We start from the raw sequence: 22,627 nt of genomic DNA, 5'->3' as shown, positions 1-22,627 counted from the left end.
ATACCACAGATTTCCATACCAGTGAAGGTTGCAAAGTTGGTCTGTGATCCTAATGGTTTAGGATTTCCATAAGGAACTTATATTTACAAGAAGATTTTTCTCCTGCAGCGCAATCCTCCTCCACATTTATCTACACTTAACAGGTTGTAGCGGGGTAAAGGTGTTTCGTAACATAACTCTGGGATGTTACATCTGCATCTGTCAGTGTAAAATTCAAGCGTTATATACTGCTGTCATATTCTGTTATTCAAAAAACACACATTTTGGGCAAAATACTTAATTTTGCAGCCTTTGCTGCATCTGTGACTCTTAAAAAAAAGCTTGAAATACTATAATAATTTTCTGGCTTTGAAAAAACACAAATTTTTGGGCAATAAACTCCATCTGGGGCCTCTGCCGATTTAGTGTGCAATTTAACCACCTCCGGACCGCCTAACGCACATGTGCGTTCCGGAGGTGGCAGCGCTGCGCACAGTCACGCATATACGCGTCATCTCGCGAGACGCGAGATGACGCGAATATGCGCGCGCGCATGCGCAGTTCGCGCCGGCATTTCACACAGCAGTATTTCGTCAGCAACCTGCCAGCCAATGATCGTGGCTGGCAGGTTGCTGATTTTTAAAAAATCCAATCAAAGTGCCAGATAGCAGATCATATTAGTAAATATGATCTGTTATATGGCTGCCTGCTCCTCTGCTGGTTCTTTTCGTCGGTTGGATCCAGCAGAGGAGCAGGCTTCACAGTGAGTACACCAAACACTACACTATAGCCCCTGATCACCCCCCTGAACCCCAATTAACCCTTTGATCACCCCTTTGATCACCCCTGTCAATCACAAGTGAAAAGAAAAAAGTGATCAGTGCAAACTGTCACTTTTTTTTTTCACTGTTATTGACCGTTAGGTTTTAGGTATAGTTTAGGTCCCTTGGTTAGGTAGTTAGCGATCAGTTAGCGCCCAGCCCACCGCACCGCAGTCCGTTATTCGCTGATTAGCGTATCGCTAATCAGCATTTGTACTTTTATAGTATCTGGAAGTGATCAAAACTGATCACGGTCAGATCTATAATTGTATTAGTGTCACTTTAGTTCGCCCTCCACCCAAAACGCAGTGTTTGCCCGATCAGGCCTGATCGGTCGCCCACACGTGCGTTCGCCCACACCCACCCCACCGCAGTGACAAAAAAAAAAATATTTTTTTGATCACTGCACATTCACTTTACACGCACTGCGACGATAAAAAAATCAGTTTTGATATTTTTTATCAACCGCAGCGGCCTCCGGTACTTCGCTAGCCTCCCCTTTGTAAGACAGGCTTGCTTTTTTTTTCTTGGGTAGTCTCAGGGAATACCCCTAAATTTAGTTGCCCACATGTCTAACAGGGGGTATTCCTCTGAAGAGGCCTACAGGCTTCTGACCCAGTCGGATGAGGAGTGGGAACCCTCATCTGATGAATCCAGCGGGTCAGAATACGAACCTGTAGAAAGCAGTGGCTCTCTGACCCAAAGTTCGGACGAGGAGGCTGAGGTCCCTGATACCACCAGGCGTACCCGGCCCCGTGTCGCTAGACTGCAGGTTGCGCAGGATCCGCTTCAAGAGCAGCAGAGTGGGGCTGGTGCTGTCGGATTACGTGGTGAGGCATACACCAGCAGCCCAGCCCTCCCTGGACCTAGTACCAGCACTGCCGTACAACCTGGTGAAGTAGCGAGCACCAGAAGGGCAGTTGAAGCTGGTACGGTGGCACGTGCAGTAGTGACCCCGTCGCAGCCACCGCAAAGACGTGCCCGTAGAGCCCCTAGAATCCCAGAGGTGCTGGCAAACCCTGATTGGCAGTCCCCAACTTCAGCCGCACCTGTAGTTTTCCCTTTCACTGCCCAGTCTGGAGTTCGGGTTGAGACGGCTCAGATCGGTTCGGCCCTGGGATTTTTTGAGCTGTTCTTGACTGCGGAGCTTTTAGACATAGTTGTGGCCGAAACAAACAGGTATGCCACACAAGTTATCACCGCTAACCCGGGAAGCTTTTATGCCCAGCCTTTCCGGTGGAAACCAGTCCAAGTTTCCGAACTTAAAACTTTTCTGGGCCTCCTCCTCAACATGGGCCTGACAAAAAAGCATGAATTGCGGTCATATTGGTCCACGAACCCGATTCATCACATGCCCATGTTCTCTGCTGCCATGTCCAGGGCATGTTTTGAGGCCATCCTGCGGTTCCTGCACTTTAGTGACAACACCGCCTCCCGTCCCAGGGGCCACCCTGCTTTTGACCGGCTCCACAAAATTCGGCCCCTCATAGACCATTTCAACCAGAAATTTGCAGATATTTATACCCCAGAACAAAACATCTGCATAGACGAGTCCCTGATACATTTTACCGGGCGCCTTGGCTTCAAACAATACATCCCAAGCAAGCGCGCCCGGTATGGGGTCAAATTGTATAAGCTCTGTGAAAGGGCCACAGGCTATACCCACAAATTTCGGGTCTATGAGGGAAAAGATCAGACCCTGGAGCCGGTCGGTTGCCCTGACTACCTGGGGAGCAGTGGGAAGACAGTTTGGGACTTGGTGTCACCCTTATTCGGCAAGGGGTACCATCTTTATGTGGACAATTTTTACACAAGTGTGGCCCTCTTTAGGCATTTGTTTCTAGAACGGATTGGCGCCTGTGGTACCGCGCGAACTAGTCGCGCGGGCTTCCCCCAACGGCTCGTTACCACCCGTCTTGCAAGGGGGCAGAGGACTGTGTAACGAAGAACTGCTCGCGGTGAAATGGAGAGACAAGCGTGATGTTTACATGCTCTCCTCCAGTCACGCAGACACGACAATACAAATTGAGCGAGCAACCCGTGTCATTGAAAAGCCCCTCTCAGTCCACGACTATAACCTCCACATGGGAGGGGTCGACTTCAATGACCAGATGTTGTCTCCGTATTTAGTTTCCCGACGCACCAGACGCTGGTATAAGAAGGTGTCTGTATATTTAATTCAATTGGCTCTGTACAATAGTTTTGTTCTCTACAGTAAGGCTGGGAGAACTGGATCCTTCCTCAAATTTCAGGAAGAGATCATCGAGAACCTCCTGTATCCAGGAGGTTCCGTGGCCCCAACCACCAGTGTAGTTTGCCGTCTACACGAGCGACATTTCCCCAATGTCGTTCCTGGTACCTCAACCCAACAGTCACCCCGAAAAAGATGTCGTGTCTGTAGCAGGAGTGGAATAAGGCGTGACACCCGCTATTTCTGTCCTGACTGTCCGGACCACCCTGCCCTATGCTTTGGAGAGTGTTTCCGGAAGTACCACTCACAGGTACACTATTAGCATAGGGATCATCTCACCAGGACAGGCACACAGGGCTATTAGGGCCCATTCACTCACTGCTGCTGCAAACGTCTCCTTTCACATGGGACAAAGTGCATAACGCACTTCGCCACATCTTTGGGCGCTTTGCGCTTTGCACATTGACCCATGGGGAAGGAGAGGTTTGTTCTATAAAGGTAAAAAAAAAAACAAAAAAAAAAAAACACACCAGTAAGCAAACACGTTAATGTTCAGTTACAAAAGTTAAAGTTTATATGTTCTGTTGCAAAGTTAATAAAATTATTGCGTTGCGGCCTGGTTTTTTCTTTTTTCTTTTTTTTTCTTTTTTTACCTTCCAGGTGGACCAACCGATTGACTAGCTGCAGCACCGATGTGCATTCTGACAGAAGCATTGCGCTGCTGTCAGATTACACGCAAGTCGGTGTATGCGGCGCTGCAAGACGGGATTTTCTCCTCTGCAGTGACAGATACGTTTGCCGAGGCATACGAGCTGAGGAGGAGGCGGCGTTCCTATGCTTTGGCAAGCACTTTGTATATATATATATATATATATATATAACCGATTGAAGGAGTAAGGTAAGTAAAATATAATTTGATTTAAAGAAAATATACTACAATAGTACAAAAATACTCAATTTTATTAAGAAAATCACAGAAGACACATGATCAGCACTGGTCACAAATAAGACAATACATACAGGTTACAATACATGTTAAAAACCAAGTGAACCGATGGTGGGCTGCCAATACATATATCTAAGGTAAAGTGCAAGTGCATAATTATACCCAAAAGGTCATAAGTGGTGGACATATAGTATCCAAACGCTGTAGCTTTTAGACACCACAAATATCCACATGTACTGTATATATGTGTCAAAATTTGCCACTAGCCGGTGTAAATATATACACCAAAGTTATCAAAATTAGGGCCATACCAATAATCACAATTGTATTTGACACATGATGGAAACTATTATATATACTGACCAATTGATTCAATTGTATCGTGCAGCAATACCACCGGTCCACTCCGCAACGCACGTTTCGCGTACAGCTTTTTCAAGGGGTATTGGTTGGCAGAGAGGAGGGTCATCCATAAATAGGTCAGGTGGATACATTTGATTGGTTGTTGGACTAGTATTTAATTGCATTTAGGGCTCACCTGGGTATTATCGCATGGCGGACATTGCTGGCGCCTGGCCCCTCAGCCGCATGCCACCACATCCGGTGACGCCGCGCCGGTCCAGAGGAAGGCAGTCACGCACATCCTGTGCGACACGCGTCACTCTGGAGCGGCCGGCGGCACATGAACGCGGCGCATGCGCAGATCACCAAGCACACTTATTCCGCCATATTAGATAAGGGCGCATGACATCACATACAAATATATCAAAAATCAGATTGCTTTACATAAAAAGATGGTATCTTATCGTATATAAACCATACTGTAATAGACACAGTTGTTATCCTGAGGCATGAACACATATATGCTGACAATCCACATCCAATATTTGTCAGTTTGTCAATGTGTGTATACACGTGCACAGAACCTCATTTCAGTTCAACTTCAATGTAAGTGCATATATATATATGTTTGTCAGGCGACAATACCAGAAGTGCACCTGACCACAATAGTCATACACATCGAATAACATGTAATTCGATATGTTGTACTAGGGTGGTGACGCATGCGCAGGAGAGGGCAAGGGCCAGGCCTATGCCAAATACTGTGAAAAACAAGTGATAAGACATTGTTATATTTAAAGACAGATTACAAGCAAATTATCATAATAATTAGTTTTACAATATACTGAGGCCATAATTTGACCAAAACAGTGTTATCACTTGACCTCAGTGGGGGGCCTTAAACTACAAATTAGGAGGATATTAGGCGTTGTTATTCCTATCGACCTCTTTTTCCTGACATACACAATTAGCCATGGCAGGAGTAAGTAGTAATAAGGTCTCCCAAGTCAGAGGCCTCGGAGTGCAAAGTGAGGTACTAAAAAAAAAAGAATTGTTAATTGCATAAGAAAAAAAGTAAAATAAAGTGAATGAATAACAATATAAGTTATATCAATTCTACATATTAATGGTGTCTAAAGTGTCACCATTACATATAATTGGCTATATATGCCATAGGTCAGAAAAATATATGTAAGCATCCCAAATTGTTCAAACATAAAGAAAGAACAGATGAGGATGTACCCTACCAAGTCGTGAATATTTAGCATACACCCCTATCCAAGCACCAATCACCTGTACACCGGTATAGCCGATGTTCAGACTGATCACATCCCCAGTCACACTAAAGGTATCATGCGGCCAATTGTCATACCCCGAGCCTCTATATGCATAGAAAAATCAACCATCCTGTCTAGCACCCATAGATGCATGCCCTACAATCATCGCCATACACATAAACATAAAGAAACCTGGACAGATCACGGAGATTCAAGGAGGAGGCATTCACAAGAAAGATGCAAAAGGCACCTTGTCATTCAACCCATATGGCACCTGGGTTTGAAGTTTAATTATCCATTTACTTTCCACTTGTTCAAGTCGTCTGAAGAGATCGCCTCCTCGGGATCCTAGATTTACCCTATCGATGCCACGAACCCTCAGGTCCTGCCATCGATTATTGTGTTTCAACCGAAAGTGTCGTGCAACTGGTTTGAGTTTCAATATTCGTTCCCTATCATCAGCTGGCACCTTTGACGCCATCCGAATATCACTCTGATGTTCCTGAAGGCGTATACGCAATTCACGTGTCGTCATGCCTATGTAAATTAACCCACATGGGACATACTATATGTCCACCACTTATGACCTTTTGGGTATATTCATGCACTTGCACTTTACCTTAGATATTTGTATTGGCAGCCCACCATCGGTTCACTTGGTTTTTAACATGTATTGTAACCTGTATGTATTGTCTTATTTGTGACCAGTGCTGATCATGTGTCTTCTGTGATTTTCTTAATAAAATTGAGTATTTTTGTACTATTGTAGTATATTTTCTTTAAATCAAATTATATTTTACTTACCTTACTCCTTCAATCGGTTATATATATTCTAATTAGGGGTAAGCCCGCAATTTTGTTAGGGCTATATATAGGTTTTTCATATTTATCTGTGTTACAGATTTGCCCTACGTAATGGATTTACGTTCTAAAGAGACGGAATGGCTGGCACAGGTCACAAGGATTTTCAAGGAGGAGAGTATTCCCAACCCTAATTCTATACAACCTGATGTATCTGAAACACAGAAACTTCTCAAGAATCTATACCGCAGTAGAACCAAAACATGGTGGAACAAAGCTGCGCTTGAACAGTACCTGACCAGAGATCTGGCACCCAGGGGCCTTCGAGTTCAGGTATGCCCCTCATTCCCATTGGGAGATGACATCTTAAAACAGAGATGGGAAGATGCCTGTAAATTATGCTCACGTACATTCATTGAGCTATTAATTGGATATGAAAAGAAGCAACTGGAGGATATAGAGAAGTCAATTGCACCACTACAGGATAAATTGCGACTGATAGGTAGCCCGGAGATGATGGCACGATTTGAACAAGATCTAAACAACGATCAAGCCCGATGGGAAAAAGAAATCCAAGAACAAAAGGCAAAGAAATTTCAGCGTGATATTGCAGACTACCAAAATGAAAGAATATTTCGGTGGCACTATAAACGTAACACCGATCGTTCTGCCTCAAGCTCAGTGACATCTATACGGAGCAATCATTCACAACGTGCTGAGGGTTCAACAGTAGTGGGACAGACGATGATGACATCAAAAACTCCAATTAAACGAAAATATAACAATCTGGACGATTCCAAAAATGGGGAACTAAAGGTAATTAACCTTTCGGATATAACCTTTTCTGATCCCCAACTGGAACTGCTGTCTTTAGGACTATCCTTTAGTCCTGTGTCTGTATATGACAACTTCACTGCAATCAAGGATACGTTCCTGTTTGCAAGGAAGTTGGTCTACAGAAAACACTTTTCTAAAACATGTTCAAATAATATTTTTACAGCCCCGGAGGAATTGGAGGCGCTTCGAACACTAGAGGAACTACTGATGGAGCAGGAAGGAGGTGAGTCGAAATTTCCGCCCTTCACTCGTGGCCGGTCTGTCACATTTCCACCCTTGTCTCTGAGCCCGGCAATTGAAACGTTTGTAAAAATGGTGGTGAAGGACCTATTTATCCTCCCCACGAAACGTTCATATGACAACTTGAACCAATCTCAGAGAGTGGCTTTAAAACAATTGAGGGCAATGAAGAAGGTGGTATTTAAGCCGGCGGACAAGGGTGGAAATGTGGTAGTCTGGCCTATCGAGATGTATGAGGCGGAGGCCCATCGTCAATTACGTGACACCGCCTGCTACCGCAGATTGACCTCTAATCCTACCAATGACTATCAAATGCAGATACAGGCCGTTTTGCTGACAGCGGTGGAGTCATCAATCTTTAATAGGACTGTATACAATGGCTTGGTGGTGAAGCATCCAATAACCCCAACACTGTATCTACTACCGAAGGTGCATAAATCTTCAACGAGACCTCCGGGTAGACCGATAGTGTCGGGGTGTGGTGGGCTTAGCGAACCCATTTGTCGTTTTTTGGATTTCTACCTCAAGCCATGTGTCCAATGTCTTCCATCTTATGTACGTGACTCCACCGATGTGTTAAAGCGGCTGGAGAATGTCCATATGGAAGACGATATGTATCTCGTGACATGCGATGTAGAATCGCTGTATACCTGCATCCAGCATGAACTTGGTTTGAAGGCCTCCAGTTTCTTTTTGCGGACAAGGAATTTATCGCCGGAACTGGTGGAATTCATACTAGTTCTGTTGGATTTTGTACTTACACATAATCACTTCCTCTTTAAAGACCGACACTATCTCCAATTACGAGGTGTGGCGATGGGGGCGACTTGTGCGCCCTCATACGCTAACCTATTCTTGGGTCTTTGGGAACGTGAATACGTACAACAGATCATGGATGGGGCGGATGGACAGGTTATATCCTGGATCCGCTTTATAGATGATATTTTGTTTGTTTGGCAGGGATCCAGGAGGGCACTTGATTTATTTTTTATACAACTGAACGCGAATGATTGGAATATAAGATTGACCCAAACCATTTCCCAAAGTCAAATGACGTTTTTGGATATCAACATCAAGACGACCACGGATGGCACTCTATCGACGGCAATTCATCGCAAGGATACTGCTGTAAACGCTTTGTTGCACGCATCGTCCTTTCATCCACAACATCAAAAAAGATCTATACCGATTGGTCAGTTTTTAAGAGCCAAACGATTGTGCACTACAACAGAGGACTTTGAAAAAGAATCGACTCAGCTTCGACAACGTTTTGCACAAAGAGGATATCACCCTGTGGTTATTGAACGGGGATACCAGCGAGCTGTCAATACATCACGACAGACCCTCCTTACAACAAAGCCTAAAAAAGTTCATAATGCAGCGGTGGATGAAGTTCGACCAGTCTGTATGATTACGGATTATAGTCCACAATGGAATAACATCAGAAAAACGTTTGTAAAATATTGGCCTGTATTGCAAAGTGATCATGTCCTGAATTCGGTTCTTACCTCGGCCCCCACTCTGGTCTCTAGACGTAGCAGGAATCTTAGTGACATTCTGGTATCCAGCCATTATGTCCCACCCAACAACCAGGAATTCCTGTTTCAGTCTAAGGGACCAAAGTGGGGCTCGACACCGTGCGGACATTGTAGCATTTGTAAGGCTATGGTAAAAAGTGTGTCATTTAGCGATTCATCTGGTAAAGATGTATACAAAATTGTGCACTTTATCAACTGTAGTACCTGTGGCGTCATCTATTACGCAACATGCCCATGTGGGTTAATTTACATAGGCATGACGACACGTGAATTGCGTATACGCCTTCAGGAACATCAGAGTGATATTCGGATGGCGTCAAAGGTGCCAGCTGATGATAGGGAACGAATATTGAAACTCAAACCAGTTGCACGACACTTTCGGTTGAAACACAATAATCGATGGCAGGACCTGAGGGTTCGTGGCATCGATAGGGTAAATCTAGGATCCCAAGGAGGCGATCTCTTCAGACGACTTGAACAAGTGGAAAGTAAATGGATAATTAAACTTCAAACCCAGGTGCCATATGGGTTGAATGACAAGGTGCCTTTTGCATCTTTCTTGTGAATGCCTCCTCCTTGAATCTCCGTGATCTGTCCAGGTTTCTTTATGTTTATGTGTATGGCGATGATTGTAGGGCATGCATCTATGGGTGCTGGACAGGATGGTTGATTTTTCTATGCATATAGAGGCTCGGGGTATGACAATTGGCCGCATGATACCTTTAGTGTGACTGGGGATGTGATCAGTCTGAACATCGGCTATACCGGTGTACAGGTGATTGGTGCTTGGATAGGGGTGTATGCTAAATATTCACGACTTGGTAGGGTACATCCTCATCTGTTCTTTCTTTATGTTTGAACAATTTGGGATGCTTACATATATTTTTCTGACCTATGGCATATATAGCCAATTATATGTAATGGTGACACTTTAGACACCATTAATATGTAGAATTGATATAACTTATATTGTTATTCATTCACTTTATTTTACTTTTTTTCTTATGCAATTAACAATTCTTTTTTTCAGTACCTCACTTTGCACTCCGAGGCCTCTGACTTGGGAGACCTTATTACTACTTACTCCTGCCATGGCTAATTGTGTATGTCAGGAAAAAGAGGTCGATAGGAATAACAACGCCTAATATCCTCCTAATTTGTAGTTTAAGGCCCCCCACTGAGGTCAAGTGATAACACTGTTTTGGTCAAATTATGGCCTCAGTATATTGTAAAACTAATTATTATGATAATTTGCTTGTAATCTGTCTTTAAATATAACAATGTCTTATCACTTGTTTTTCACAGTATTTGGCATAGGCCTGGCCCTTGCCCTCTCCTGCGCATGCGTCACCACCCTAGTACAACATATCGAATTACATGTTATTCGATGTGTATGACTATTGTGGTCAGGTGCACAATATCTGTTTAGTGCAAGTGCACTTCTGGTATTGTCGCCTGACAAACATATATATATATATATATGCACTTACATTGAAGTTGAACTGAAATGAGGTTCTGTGCACGTGTATACACACATTGACAAACTGACAAATATTGGATGTGGATTGTCAGCATATATGTGTTCATGCCTCAGGATAACAACTGTGTCTATTACAGTATGGTTTATATACGATAAGATACCATCTTTTTATGTAAAGCAATCTGATTTTTGATATATTTGTATGTGATGTCATGCGCCCTTATCTAATATGGCGGAATAAGTGTGCTTGGTGATCTGCGCATGCGCCGCGTTCATGTGCCGCCGGCCGCTCCAGAGTGACGCGTGTCGCACAGGATGTGCGTGACTGCCTTCCTCTGGACCGGCGCGGCGTCACCGGATGTGGTGGCATGCGGCTGAGGGGCCAGGCGCCAGCAATGTCCGCCATGCGATAATACCCAGGTGAGCCCTAAATGCAATTAAATACTAGTCCCAACAACCAATCAAATGTATCCACCTGACCTATTTATGGATGACCCTCCTCTCTGCCAACCAATACCCCTTGAAAAAGCTGTACGCGAAACGTGCGTTGGGGAGTGGACCGGTGGTATTGCTGCACGATACAATTGAATCAATTGGTCAGTATATATAATAGTTTCCATCATGTGTCAAATACAATTGTGATTATTGGTATGGCCCTAATTTTGATAACTTTGGTGTATATATTTACACCGGCTAGTGGCAAATTTTGACACATATATACATGTGGATATTTGTGGTGTCTAAAAGCTACAGCGTTTGGATACTATATGTCCACCACTTATGACCTTTTGGGTATAATCATGCACTTGCACTTTACCTTAGATATTTGTATTGGCAGCCCACCATCGGTTCACTTGGTTTTTAACATGTATTGTAACTAGAGTTGAGCGAACACCTGGATGTTCGGGTTCGAGAAGTTCGGCCGAACATCCCGGAAATGTTCGGGTTCGGGATCCGAACCCGATCCGAACTTCGTCCCGAACCCGAACCCCATTGAAGTCAATGGGGACCCGAACTTTTCGGCACTAAAAAGGCTGTAAAACAGCCCAGGAAAGAGCTAGAGGGCTGCAAAAGGCAGCAACATGTAGGTAAATCCCCTGCAAACAAATGTGGATAGGGAAATGAATTAAAATAAAAATTAAATAAATAAAAATTAACCAAAATCAATTGGAGAGAGGTTCCATAGCAGAGAATCTGGCTTCCCGTCACCCACCACTGGAACAGTCCATTCTCAGATATTTAGGCCCCGGCACCCAGGCAGAGGAGAGAGGTCCCGTAACAGAGAATCTGTCTTCATGTCAGCAGAGAATTAGTCTGCATGTCATAGCAGAGAATGAGGCTTCACGTCAGCCACCACTGCAACAGTCCATTGGCATATATTTAGGCCCAGCACCCAGGCAGAGGAGGGAGGTCCCGTAACAGAGAATCTGTCTTCATGTCAGCAGAGAATTAGTCTGCATGTCATAGCAGAGAATGAGGCTTCACGTCAGCCACCACTGCAACAGTCCATTGGCATATATTTAGGCCCAGCACACACACAGGCAGAGGAGAGAGGTCCCGTAACAGAGAATCTGGCTTCATGTCAGCAGAGAATCAGTCTGCATGTCATAGCAGAGAATGAGGCTTCACGTCAGCCACCACTGCAACAGTCCATTGGCATATATTTAGGCCCAGCACACACACAGGCAGAGGAGAGAGGTCCCGTAACAGAGAATCTGGCTTCATGTCAGCAGAGAATCAGTCTGCATGTCATAGCAGAGAATGAGGCTTCACGTCAGCCACCACTGCAACAGTCCATTGGCATATATTTAGGCCCAGCACACACACAGGCAGAGGAGAGAGGTCCCGTAACAGAGAATCTGGCTTCATGTCAGCAGAGAATCAGTCTGCATGTCATAGCAGAGAATGAGGCTTCACGTCAGCCACCACTGCAACAGTCCATTGGCATATATTTAGGCCCAGCACACACACAGGCAGAGGAGAGAGGTCCCGTAACAGAGAATCTGTCTTCATGTCAGCAGAGAATTAGTCTGCATGTCATAGCAGAGAATGAGGCTTCACGTCAGCCACCACTGCAACAGTCCATTGGCATATATTTAGGCCCAGCACCCAGGCAGAGGAGGGAGGTCCCGTAACAGAGAATCTGTCTTCATGTCAGCAGAGAATTAGTCTGCATGTCATAGCAGAGAATGAGGCTTCACGTCAGCCACCACTGCAACAGTCCATTGGCATATATTTAGGCCCAGCACACACACAGGCAGAGGAGAGAGGTCCCGTAACAGAGAATCTGGCTTCATGTCAGCAGAGAATCAGTCTGCATGTCATAGCAGAGAATGAGGCTTCACGTCAGCCACCACTGCAACAGTCCATTGGCATATATTTAGGCCCAGCACCCAGGCAGAGGAGGGAGGTCCCGTAACAGAGAATCTGTCTTCATGTCAGCAGAGAATTAGTCTGCATGTCATAGCAGAGAATGAGGCTTCACGTCAGCCACCACTGCAACAGTCCATTGGCATATATTTAGGCCCAGCACACACACAGGCAGAGGAGAGAGGTCCCGTAACAGAGAATCTGGCTTCATGTCAGCAGAGAATCAGTCTGCATGTCATAGCAGAGAATGAGGCTTCACGTCAGCCACCACTGCAACAGTCCATTGGCATATATTTAGGCCCAGCACCCAGGCAGAGGAGGGAGGTCCCGTAACAGAGAATCTGGCTTCATGTCAGCAGAGAATCAGTCTTCATATCATAGCAGAGAATCAGGCTTCACGTCACCCACCACTGTAAGAGTCAATTTTCTTAAATTTAGGCCCAGAACCCAGGCAGAGGAGAAAGGTCCCGTAACAGACAATCTGGCTTCATGTCAGCAGAGAATCAGTCTTCATATCATAGCAGAGAATCAGGCTTCACGTCACCCACCACTGTAAGAGTCAATTTTCATAAATTTAGGCCCAGAACCCAGGCAGAGGAGAAAGGTCCCGTAACAGACAATCTGGCTTCATGTCAGCAGAGAATCAGTCTTCATATCATAGCAGAGAATCAGGCTTCACGTCACCCACCACTGCAACAGTCCATTGGCATATATTTAGGCCTAGCACACAGGCAGAGCAGAGAGGTCCCGTAACAGACAATCTGGCTTCATGACAGCAGAGAATCAGTCTGCATGTCATAGCAGAGAATGAGGCTTCACGTCAGCCACCACTGCAACAGTCCATTGGCATATATTTAGGCCCAGCACCCAGGCAGAGGAGGGAGGTCCCGTAACAGAGAATCTGTCTTCATGTCAGCAGAGAATTAGTCTGCATGTCATAGCAGAGAATGAGGCTTCACGTCAGCCACCACTGCAACAGTCCATTGGCATATATTTAGGCCCAGCACCCAGGCAGAGGAGGGAGGTCCCGTAACAGAGAATCTGGCTTCATGTCAGCAGAGAATCAGTCTTCATATCATAGCAGAGAATCAGGCTTCACGTCACCCACCACTGTAAGAGTCAATTTTCAAAAATTTAGGCCCAGAACCCAGGCAGAGGAGAAAGGTCCCGTAACAGACAATCTGGCTTCATGTCAGCAGAGAATCAGTCTTCATATCATAGCAGAGAATCAGGCTTCACGTCACCCACCACTGCAACAGTCCATTGGCATATATTTAGGCCTAGCACACAGGCAGAGCAGAGAGGTCCCGTAACAGACAATCTGGCTTCATGACAGCAGAGAATCAGTCTTCATATCATAGCAGAGAATCAGGCTTCACGTCACCCACCACTGTAAGAGTCAATTTTCATAAATTTAGGCCCAGAACCCAGGCAGAGGAGAAAGGTCCCGTAACAGACAATCTGGCTTCATGTCAGCAGAGAATTAGTCTGCATGTCATAGCAGAGAATCAGGCTTCATGTCAGCCACCACTGCAACAGTCCATTGGCATATATTTAGGCCTAGCACACAGGCAGAGGAGAGGTTCATTCAACTTTGGGTAGCATCGCAATATAATGGTAAAATGAAAATAAAAATAGGATTGAATGAGGAAGTGCCCTGGAGTCCAATAATATATGGTTATGGGGAGGTAGTTAATGTCTAATCTGGACAAGGGACGGACAGGTCCTGTGGGATCCATGCCTGGTTCATTTTTATGAACGTCAGCTTGTCCACATTGGCTGTAGACAGGCGGCTGCGTTTGTCTGTAATGACGCCCCCTGCCGTGCTGAATACACGTTCAGACAAAACGCTGGCTGCCGGGCAGGCCAGCACCTCCAAGGCATAAAAGGCTAGCTCTGGCCACGTGGACAATTTAGAGACCCAGAAGTTGAATGGGGCCGAACCATCAGTCAGTACGTGGAGGGGTGTGCACACGTACTGTTCCACCATGTTAGTGAAATGTTGCCTCCTGCTAACACGTTGCGTATCAGGTGGTGGTGCAGTTAGCTGTGGCGTGTTGACAAAAGTTTTCCACATCTCTGCCATGCTAACCCTGCCCTCAGAGGAGCTGGCCGTGACACAGCTGCCTTGGCGACCTCTTGCTCCTCCTCTGCCTTGGCCTTGGGCTTCCACTTGTTCCCCTGTGACATTTGGGAATGCTCTCAGTAGCGCGTCTACCAACGTGCGCTTGTACTCGCGCATCTTCCTATCACGCTCCAGTGCAGGAAGTAAGGTGGGCACATTGTCTTTGTAGCGTGGATCCAGCAGGGTGGCAACCCAGTAGTCCGCACAGGTTAAAATGTGGGCAACTCTGCTGTCGTTGCGCAGGCACTGCAGCATGTAGTCGCTCATGTGTGCCAGGCTGCCCAGGGATAAGGACAAGCTGTCCTCTGTGGGAGGCGTATCGTCATCGTCCTGCCTTTCCCCCCAGCCACGCACCAGTGATGGACCCGAGCTGCGTTGGGTGCCACCCCGCTGTGACCATGCTTCATCCTCATCCTCCTCCACCTCCTCCTCATCCTCGTCCTCCTCGTCCTCCAGTAGTGGGCCCTGGCTGGCCACATTTGTACCTGGCCTCTGCTGTTGCAAAAAACCTCCCTCTGAGTCACTTCGAAGAGACTGGCCTGAAAGTGCTAAAAATGACCCCTCTTCCTCATCCTCCTCCTCCTCCTCCTGGGCCACCTCCTGTTCCATCATCGCCCTAAGTGTTTTCTCAAGGAGACATAGAAGTGGTATTGTAACGCTGATAACGGTGTCATCGCCACTGGCCATGTTGGTGGAGTACTCGAAACAGCGCAACAGGGCACACAGGTCTTGCATGGAGGCCCAGTCATTGGTGGTGAAGTGGTGCTGTTCTGTAGTGCGACTGACCCGTGCGTGCTGCAGCTGAAACTCCACTATGGCCTGCTGCTGCTCGCACAGTCTGTCCAGCATGTGCAAGGTGGAGTTCCACCTGGTGGGCACGTCGCATATGAGGCGGTGAGCGGGAAGGCCGAAGTTACGCTGTAGCGCAGACAGGCGAGCAGCGGCAGGATGTGAACGCCGGAAGCGCGAACAGACGGCCCGCACTTTATGCAGCAGCTCTGACATGTCGGGGTAGTTGTGAATGAACTTCTGCACCACCAAATTCAGCACATGCGCCAAGCAAGGGATGTGCGTCAAACCGGCTAGTCCCAGAGCTGCAACGAGATTTCGCCCATTATCACACACCACCAGGCCGGGCTTGAGGCTCACCGGCAGCAACCACTCGTCGGTCTGTTGTTCAATACCCCGCCACAACTCCTGTGCGGTGTGGGGCCTGTCCCCCAAACATATGAGTTTCAGAATGGCCTGCTGACGTTTACCCCGGGCTGTGCTGAAGTTGGTGGTGAAGGTGTGTGGCTGACTGGATGAGCAGGTGGAAGAAGAGGAGGAGGAAGCCGAGAAGGAGGAGGTGGCAACAGGAGGCAAAGAATGTTGCCCTGCGATCCTTGGCGGCGGCAGGACGTGCGCCAAACAGCTCTCCGCCTGGGGCCCAGCTGCCACTACATTTACCCAGTGTGCAGTTAGGGAGATATAGCGTCCCTGGCCGTGCTTACTGGTCCACGTATCTGTGGTTAGGTGGACCTTGCTACAGATGGCGTTGCGCAGTGCACACTTGATTTTATCGGATACTTGGTTGTGCAGGGAAGGCACGGCTCTCTTGGAGAAGTAGTGGCGGCTGGGAACAACATACTGTGGGACAGCAAGCGACATGAGCTGTTTGAAGCTGTCTGTGTCCACCAGCCTAAATGACAGCATTTCATAGGCCAGTAGTTTAGAAATGCTGGCATTCAGGGCCAGGGATCGAGGGTGGCTAGGTGGGAATTTACGCTTTCTATCAAATGTTTGTGAGATGGAGAGCTGAACGCTGGCGTGTGACATGGTTGAGACGCTTGGTGACGGAGGTGGTGGTGGTGGTGTTGGTGGTACATCCCCTGTTTGCTGGGCGGCAGGTGCCAACGTTCCTCCAGAGGCGGAGGAAGAGGCCGAGGCGGCAGCAGCAGAATAGGCCGAGGCGGCAGCAGCAGAAGAGGTAGCAGGGGGAGCCTGAGTGACTTCCTTGGTTTTAAGGTGTTTCCTCCACTGCAGTTCATGCTTTGCATGCAGGTGCCTGGTCATGCAGGTTGTGCTCAGGTTCAGAACGTTAATGCCTCGCTTCAGGCTCTGATGGCACAGCGTGCAAACCACTCGGGTCTTGTCGTCAGCACATTGTTTGAAGAAGTGCCATGCCAGGGAACTCCTTGAAGCTGCCTTTGGGGTGCTCGGTCCCAGATGGCGGCGGTCAGTAGCAGGCGGAGTCTCTTGGCGGCGGGTGTTCTGCTTTTGCCCACTGCTCCCTCTTTTGCTACGCTGTTGGCTCGGTCTCACCACTGCCTCTTCCTCCGAACTGTGAAAGTCAGTGGCACGACCTTCATTCCATGTGGGGTCTAGGACCTCATCGTCCCCTGCATCGTCTTCCACCCAGTCTTGATCCCTGACCTCCTGTTCAGTCTGCACACTGCAGAAAGACGCAGCAGTTGGCACCTGTGTTTCGTCATCATCAGAGACATGCTGAGGTGGTATTCCCATGTCCTCATCATCAGGAAACATAAGTGGTTGTGCGTCAGTGCATTCTATGTCTTTCACCGCTGGGGAAGGGCTAGGTGGATGCCCTTGGGAAACCCTGCCAGCGGAGTCTTCAAACAGCATAAGAGACTGCTGCATAACTTGAGGCTGAGACAGTTTCCCTGGTATGCATGGGGGTGATGTGACAGACTGATGGGGTTGGTTTTTAGGCGCCATCTGTGCGCTTTCTGCAGAAGACTGGGTGGGAGATAATGTGAACGTGCTGGATCCACTGTCGGCCACCCAATTGACTAATGCCTGTACCTGCTCAGGCCTTACCATCCTTAGAACGGCATTGGGCCCCACCATATATCGCTGTAAATTCTGGCGGCTACTGGGACCTGAGGTAGTTGGTACACTAGGACGTGTGGATGTGGCAGAACGGCCACGTCCTCTCCCAGCACCAGAGGGTCCACTAACACCACCACGACCATGTCCACGTCCGCGTCCCTTACTAGATGTTTTTCTCATTGTTATGGTTCACCACAACAACAAATATATTATTTGGCCCAATGTATTGTATTCAAATTCAGCGGGATATAAATTTGAGGCCTAGTATTTAGGCGCTGGGTGACCGGTATGGATTTAGTGACAGAATTAGACTTGGAAATGCACAGAAGCGTGTGTGTGAAGTTATTCTGAATGACCCAATGTGCACCTTGAATATTATATACCCTTTTTGGGATAGATTTCAAATAGCTCTGATATAGCAGGAACCACTAAATTATGAAATTGCTAAATTGGGAATTGTACTTCAACCCAGAACAAAAAATGTGCTTTGACGGGCACTAAATAACTTTCCCAGCTACAACAGGACAACGGTAACGAGAGATTTAGAGGGATTTAAATTTGAGGCCTAGTATTTAGGCGCTGGGTGACAGGTATGGGTTTAGTGACAGAATTAGACTTGGAAATACACAGTAGCGGGTGTGTGTGAAGTTATTCTGAATGACCCTATGTGCACCTTCAATATTATATACCCTTTTAGGGATAGATTTCAAATAGCTCTGATATAGCAGAAACCACTAAATTATGAAATTGCTAAATTGGGAATTGTACTTCAACCCAGAACAAAAAATGTGCTTTGACGGGCACTAAATAACTTTCCCAGCTACAACAGGACAACGGTAACGAGAGATTTAGAGGGATTTAAATTTGAGGCCTAGTATTTAGGCGCTGGGTGACAGGTATGGGTTTAGTGACAGAATTAGACTTGGAAATACACAGTAGCGGGTGTGTGTGAAGTTATTCTGAATGACCCTATGTGCACCTTCAATATTATATACCCTTTTAGGGATAGATTTCAAATAGCTCTGATATAGCAGAAACCACTAAATTATGAAATTGCTAAATTGGGAATTGTACTTCAACCCAGAACAAAAAATGTGCTTTGACGGACACTAAATATCTTGCCCAGCAACAACAGTACAGCGGTGGGTAACGAGAGATTTAGAGGGAATTAAATTTGAGGCCTAGTATTTAGGCGCTGGGTCACCGGTATGGATTTAGTGACAGAATTAGACTTGGAAATACACAGTAGCGGGTGTGTGTGAAGTTATTCTGAATGACCCTATGTGCACCTTCAATATTATATACCCTTTTTGGGATAGATTTCAAATAGCTCTGATATAGCAGGAACCACTAAATTATGAAATTGCTAAATTGGGAATTGTACTTCAACCCAGAACAAAAAATGTGCTTTGACGGGCACTAAATAACTTTCCCAGCTACAACAGGACAACGGTAACGAGAGATTTAGAGGGATTTAAATTTGAGGCCTAGTATTTAGGCGCTGGGTGACAGGTATGGGTTTAGTGACAGAATTAGACTTGGAAATACACAGTAGCGGGTGTGTGTGAAGTTATTCTGAATGACCCTATGTGCACCTTCAATATTATATACCCTTTTAGGGATAGATTTCAAATAGCTCTGATATAGCAGAAACCACTAAATTATGAAATTGCTAAATTGGGAATTGTACTTCAACCCAGAACAAAAAATGTGCTTTGACGGACACTAAATATCTTGCCCAGCAACAACAGTACAGCGGTGGGTAACGAGAGATTTAGAGGGAATTAAATTTGAGGCCTAGTATTTAGGCGCTGGGTCACCGGTATGGATTTAGTGACAGAATTAGACTTGGAAATACACAGTAGCGGGTGTGTGTGAAGTTATTCTGAATGACCCTATGTGCACCTTCAATATTATATACCCTTTTTGGGATAGATTTCAAATAGCTCTGATATAGCAGGAACCACTAAATTATGAAATTGCTAAATTGGGAATTGTACTTCAACCCAGAACAAAAAATGTGCTTTGACGGGCACTAAATAACTTTCCCAGCTACAACAGGACAACGGTAACGAGAGATTTAGAGGGATTTAAATTTGAGGCCTAGTATTTAGGCGCTGGGTGACAGGTATGGGTTTAGTGACAGAATTAGACTTGGAAATACACAGTAGCGGGTGTGTGTGAAGTTATTCTGAATGACCCTATGTGCACCTTCAATATTATATACCCTTTTTGGGATAGATTTCAAATAGCTCTGATATAGCAGGAACCACTAAATTATGAAATTGCTAAATTGGGAATTGTACTTCAACCCAGAACAAAAAATGTGCTTTGACGGGCACTAAATAACTTTCCCAGCTACAACAGGACAACGGTAACGAGAGATTTAGAGGGATTTAAATTTGAGGCCTAGTATTTAGGCGCTGGGTGACAGGTATGGGTTTAGTGACAGAATTAGACTTGGAAATACACAGTAGCGGGTGTGTGTGAAGTTATTCTGAATGACCCTATGTGCACCTTCAATATTATATACCCTTTTTGGGATAGATTTCAAATAGCTCTGATATAGCAGGAACCACTAAATTATGAAATTGCTAAATTGGGAATTGTATTTCAACCCAGAACAAGAAATGTGCTTGAACGGACACTAAATAACTCGCCCAGCTACAGCACTAGGGACAGATTTAGCTGGATATAAATTTGAGGCCTAGTATTTAGGCGCTGGGTGACCGGTATGGATTTAGTGACAGAATTAGACTGGGATATGGCCAAAAAATGAACAGACTATTGCTGGTTAAATGCACTTGGTGTGACAGCTTCACCCTGATGTAGGCTTTAGCCAAAAAACAACCACACCATTGAGAGTTAAATGCACTTGGTGACAGGCGCAGCTTGCCCCTGATTTTGTATATGGCCAAAAAATGAACAGACTATTGCTGGTTAAATGCACTTGGTGTGACAGCTTCACCCTGATGTAGGCTTTAGCCAAAAAACAACCACACCATTGAGGGTTAAATGCACTTGGTGACAGGCGCAGCTTGCCCCTGATTTTGTATATGGCCAAAAAATGAACAGACTATTGCTGGTTAAATGCACTTGGTGTGACAGCTTCACCCTGATGTAGGCTTTAGCCAAAAAACAACCACACCATTGAGGGTTAAATGCACTTGGTGACAGGCGCAGCTTGCCCCTGATTTTGTATATGGCCAAAAAATGAACAGACTATTGCTGGTTAAATGCACTTGGTGTGACAGCTTCACCCTGATGTAGGCTTTAGCCAAAAAACAACCACACCATTGAGGGTTAAATGCACTTGGTCGCAGCTTGTGCTGGCGCACCACAAGACACAAAATGGCCGCCGATCACCCCAGAAAAATGAGACTGACAAACGGTCTGTGCAGCCTAAAAACAGTGAGCAATTGAGGATCAGCAGCTCAATGGTCCACAGCTGCAGATCGATCAGTTAATCAAGTCCTTTGGAGGAGTTAATCTGCCTAATCTCGCCCTACTGTCGCAGCCGCAACCTCTCCCTACGCTAATCAGAGCAGAGTGACGGGCGGCGCTATGTGACTCCAGCTTAAATAGAGGCTGGGTCACATGGTGCTCTGGCCAATCACAGCCATGCCAATAGTAGGCATGGCTGTGATGGCCTCTTGGGGCAAGTAGTATGACGCTTGTTGATTGGCTGCTTTGCAGCCTTTCAAAAAGCGCCAAGAAAGCGTCACAAAAGCGCGAAGAAAGCGACGAACACCGAACCCGAACCCGGACTTTTACGAAAATGTCCGGGTTCGGGTCCGTGTCACGGACACCCCAAAATTCGGTACGAACCCGAACTATACAGTTCGAGTTCGCTCATCCCTAATTGTAACCTGTATGTATTGTCTTATTTGTGACCAGTGCTGATCATGTGTCTTCTGTGATTTTCTTAATAAAATTGAGTATTTTTGTACTATTGTAGTATATTTTCTTTAAATCAAATTATATTTTACTTACCTTACTCCTTCAATCGGTTATATATATTCTAATTAGGGGTAAGCCCGCAATTTTGTTAGGGCTATATATAGGTTTTTCATATATATATATATATAAAAATAAAATAAAAAATCCCGGCAATGATTTATTCATCCACATCGATTGATGTGAATGGAGAAATCTGGTTTGCCAGGGCATACGAGCTAAGTGGGTATGGATGTTGGGCGGAGCTCCTATGTCCTGGCAGACGCCTTTCCCCTCCATTTTTTTTTTTTGGGCAGAGATTTTTTCATCCACATTGATCGATGCGAATGAAGAAATCTGTGCCGTTCATTTTTTTCTTTCAGCCCAAAGGCTGAACGGAAAAAAAAATCTCATTACCTGTATGCTCAATATAAGGAGAATAGCAGAAACTCCTAATGCTGGCCATACATGTAATGATTGCGGAGAACACCCCACAACTGACCCCATTTTGGAAAGAAGACACCCCAAGGTATTTGCTGAGGGGCATATTGAGTCCATGAAAGATTTAAATTTTTGTCCTAAGTTAGCGGAAAGTGAGACTTTGTGAGAAAAAAAAATAATAATCAATTTCCGCTAACTTATGCAAAAAAAAAAAAAATTCTATGAACTTGTCAGGCCCCTCATTGGATACCTTGGGGTGTCTTCTTTCCAAAGTGGGGTCACATGTGGGGTATTTATACTGCCCTGGCTTTTTAGGGGCCCTAAAGCGTGAGAAGAAGTCTGGGATCCAAATGTCTAAAAATGCCCTCCTAAAAGGAATTTGGGCCCCTTTGCGCATCTAGGCTGCAAAAAAGTGTCACACATCTGGTATCGCCGTACTCAGGAGAAGTTGGGGAATGTGTTTCGGGGTGT

At 45.8% G+C, this 22,627-nt stretch overlaps 1 protein-coding gene across 1 annotated transcript in view; it reads left to right on the top strand.

Moving 5' to 3' along the window:
• The window catches only part of LOC122926346 (collagen alpha-1(IV) chain-like), an 875,364-nt gene that overhangs the window by 611,172 nt on the left and 241,565 nt on the right, over positions 1-22,627 (top strand). The window lies entirely within an intron of this gene.

The sequence above is a fragment of the Bufo gargarizans genome, chromosome 2, assembly GCF_014858855.1.
Source record: "Bufo gargarizans isolate SCDJY-AF-19 chromosome 2, ASM1485885v1, whole genome shotgun sequence".
NCBI lineage: Eukaryota > Metazoa > Chordata > Amphibia > Anura > Bufonidae > Bufo > Bufo gargarizans.
Note: the sequence above shows the minus strand (reverse complement) of the source record. Positions and strands in the feature narration are given on the sequence as shown.